Consider the following 4328-nt stretch of genomic DNA (forward strand, 5'->3'; position numbering starts at 1 on the left):
CAAAAATTACTAAAGCATCTGCAGAGCAATTTGAATTATCAATAAACCTAAGTTTGAATTATTGGGCTAGGCGGGAAACGCTATTGGGCCGAAACGGATTTAATTCGCACAGCGCAGCCCAACAAGCAACTGGTGCGCTTGGGCCGCCCTGACGAGGTGGGGACCACCCATCAGCGGCTCTTAACAGCGCGAAGCGGTACGCTCGAGTTAGACCGTAGGATTAGAACACGATCCGACAGTCAGCGATCGTCGTCGTCTCCGACGAGCGACGGGCTCACTGGCGGCGAGCCTAGGGGTCGACGGCCTTACCGGTGTTCCCGCGGGGTTCTGCTGGTGGCGAGGCGATGTTGTCGACGGTGCTGGAGCTCCTGGTAGCAGTGGCGAGGCTTGGGGCGGCGTGGATCAACGGCGTCGATGTCCTGGCTCCGGCGGCTCCGATCTTGCAATTGAGGCGCCTCCGGCAGTAATTGGACGAACTATGGTGGTGAGGAGAATCAGTGGTGAGAGGGGAGTTGAGTGGTGTGAGGAGAGTGTGCTGGGAGTGGCTCTATTTATAGGGTCGAGGGGTGCCGCGGGGTGCTGTGGAGGAGCGGCCATGGCGCGGCGCTTCTGGCGATCGAAGGGGCAAGTGAAGGACGGCTATGGCTAGGCATTGTCCTGGCGATGCTCAACTTGCAGCGGGGCAGAGAAAAGGGCGACGGGATCGCTCAAGCGCGTGCGGTGATTATTGCAGTACCCGCGGTACTTCTCCGGCGAGGACGACGGTGACGAGGCAGCCGCAGTCGCTCGAGTGTGTCTAGGTGGTAGAGGGCGGGGAGGAGATGCTCGACGCAGAGCTAGCTTGTGCAGGGGAGGATGACGGTGTTCGAGTGTGCGACGTACTGGCGCGTTCCAGAGCGTGATCACCACGCCGACTGGCATGTACTGGCATGCTTTGGGCGCGCGCGTTCTGGCCAATGCCGTGCGTTGGCGTTGCTTGGGCGTGTACCGTCGGTGTCCTTGAGCTGCAGAGATGCTCCAGGACAAGGAGAAAGGTTGAGAGGGAGGCCAGAGAGAGGGATGCCAAAGGTGGCCGGGTGTGCATGGCATGGCATAGTTTAGGGTTTTTCTCCACTTTAAACGACCAAGGCAAGTACTGAGCTAGATGCAAGGATCATAGAGGGAGCTAATGATCACAATTTGAAGGTGGTTTAGGCAAGAAACCGGCGTGTAATAGGATGTAGCAAGTTTCTAGAACAGAGCCTGCAAGGTGTTCGGCACAATGCCCGCAAGAACTTTTTTGATGATTTTTGGAAATCTTTTTGGTACATCTCATTTATATAATTAAAGTGAAAGATTGGTGGTGGTGGTGTTCAGTTTGGAAAAGATTTGCAACATTTCAAATTTGAGGTCATCTTGTTTTCACTCTCGGTTCCTCTCTGCACATTAATTCTGGTCAACCTAGTCAACTCTAGCCATGGTGGTCAACATGAAAGTTAATCATCTTGACATGGTCTTGGATGACATGGCATTGGTTGGCTAAGTTTAGTTTAGGATTTGAGAGATAAAGAGGTGCAAAGTAGGGAAGAAATTAAAAGTGTGACATATGACCATTATCATATGTGTTTGAATTTTGAATTTTCCTTTGATTTGAATTTGGTTTCTTTTATGCATTTGTGTTTGTTTTTGTTATATATGAGTTTTAGAAACCATAGGGCAAGCAATGGTGGCCTCATATGAAGATTTGCAAAATTGCCCTTATGTGTATGTGAGAGATTTTGGGAATTATTTTCCAATTCTTTTGTTTTTCTCACTTTAGGGTTTTGTGATCTTAATTTAGGGTTTAACAACAATTGATCATCATACTAACACTCATCATGGCAATGGCACAAAAGAAAATCACTCAAATGCATGAAACTATATGTGCCACTATATGCATATAAAAAGTTTTTGTTTGTTGCAGATTTTGAGTAATTGAAACTCTCTCTTGATTTTATTATTGTTGAAACTTGGGATGTTACAAATAGCACTCCACTAACATCCGCCAACATCCAGCAGCTGCTCCAAAAACGATTCCCAAGAGGTAGAACGACGCAGGTAGCGCCGCCATCGTCTGATCCGGGAGACCCAGATCTAGGGTTTCCCCCGGAGCAGCACGAGTGGGTAGATGCAGGTTACGACGGTGATGCCTTCAAGAAGGTAACGACGCGTAACGTCATCATCGCCCGCCATGACCAGGGTCGGAGCACGATTTTCACCGGCAGCCGCACATCTCCAACTCGCCAAGTGTAGTGACGAGACAAGCAAAGACGATGCCTTCAACAATGTAACGATGCCAAGCGACGCCGCCATCGTCCGCCAAGACCGAGAGCGAAGCGCGGTTTTCACCGGCTGCCCCGTCACCCTAAGCTCGTCGTCGACTTGATCTTCACCGCTGGAGATCTGTGTGGGATCCCAAGATCTCCCACCCCAGATCCCACCGAGGCCGTCCACCTCCGGTGAGGAGGTCGCCGCCGCCATGCCCGGGGCCGCCGCCCCGGCTCCCATGTGATGCGGGCGGAGCAGCCCGTCGCGCGGAGGAGAAGGCGCATCATACACGGCCGCCTCCAGGCCCCAAGGTCCACGATCCGGCCACGCCACCACCGCCGCCGCCTCGCCTTCCGGCCACTGACGCCGCGCACCACCACCACCACAAAAGGGATCAGGAGCGCCGCCCCCACCCCCAGGGTCGCGGCCAGCTGAAACCCCCGCCGCCGCCATGCCGCGCGGGCTTTGCCTAGCGACAACTCCGGCGGCGACGAGGGGAGGGAGGAGCTGGAGGGGGGTCGGAGGGCCGGTGAGGAGGGGCTCCCTGGAGTGGCGCGGCGCCGCCACCTGCGGGAGGGTTAGGTCGGGGAGGGTTAGGTCCCATCACGACCAATCTAAAGGCTGACAACTGAAGAGGAACTTCAACAATTTTCGGACCTGTGGGATCATATCTAAAACGTCAACCATTTGCCACAACCTAGCAGCACCACGTACACAACTACAGCCCACGGCGTTTATTCAGTTAAAACTGCCTATACAAGACAATCTCTGGAAGAATACGGTAGCCCTATGTACATAGAGCTTAGACAGTTAAGGCAGAAGAAAAGTATAAAAAAAATACATCTTGATACTTCTCCAAAACAGAAACTGGGACGGCCGATCGAATGCAAAGATGAGGAATGACATGCAGCACTGTCTGCAGTTTCTGCGATCAAGCCTCTGAGACAGCTGCGCGCATTCGGCCCTTTCACCAAGGAGGTTTGGGCATCTTTCTCCGAATCTAACCCAACACTAACAACGATCGCATCACAATCAGCGAATATTTGTTTTTGGAGGATCTATCCAAAGAGCAAGCGCAAGGAGACTTCAGACTTGCCGGTTATGTGGCGTGGCACCTTTGGAAACAATGAGGATGAAGGGTTTTCGACGATAAAAGCATGCACTACTTTGGTGCTTGCAGCGCAGGTTAGAGATGATATTGCAGCATTTTTCTGTTTGTTCTCTCTTTCTCACATTTTAATGAGGTTGGATAGTTTTTCCCTCTACTATTAATGAAAAAAAAGCAGAGCTGTTCGGGATTAAAATCACGACCAATTTGATGCTTGCCGTCCTGATGTCAAGAAGCTATTCTGGCCCATGACTAGGCAAAATCAACAAAAATAACCCACATACAAAACAAATTCGAAGAATAAATTTTCAGAGAAGCAATTTCACAAAAATAACCCTTTTTAGCCGCGCCAATTCGGAAGGGTGCCGCAGCCATCCTGTCAAGCCGTGGTGCTCGGTGCCGAGGTCGCGCCAGCATGGACTGGTGGGCCCCATGAGGCGGATGTGTGGTGTCCTTGCTCGCGGCGCCGCGCTGTGATGGGCCACCCCGTGGCCTGGGGCGACCTCGTGCTTGAGTGCGTCGGTGCCTGCCGATCTCCATGCAAGACTCGCTCGGCTTGATGCCCTGGATGCCACACATCCCCTCGCCCTCGCTGCACAGCTTTAGCGTCTGCAGGTCCACCGACAGCTTCAGGTACTGAAAGGCTCGAACAACAAGATAGTCAATTCTTCAAAAGCTAGGGTGGGTAGTGACCATACCCGTCTTATTGTGGATACTGGTGCTTTAATAATTTCTCATGATAAACAATTCAGATTTGAAAAATGGTGGCTTAAGATTGAGGGTTTTGAACAAGTGGTAGCCAAATTTTGGCAAACTCCTTGTTATTTTCAAAATTCTCTTAATAGGTGGAAATTTAAAATGAGGAAAACTAGAAAAGATTTGAAAGGTTGGTCAGCCAACATTGAATCTACCCAGAGGAAACTCAAACAAAGGC

Source organism: Lolium rigidum, chromosome 1 (genome assembly GCF_022539505.1).
Source record: "Lolium rigidum isolate FL_2022 chromosome 1, APGP_CSIRO_Lrig_0.1, whole genome shotgun sequence".
NCBI lineage: Eukaryota > Viridiplantae > Streptophyta > Magnoliopsida > Poales > Poaceae > Lolium > Lolium rigidum.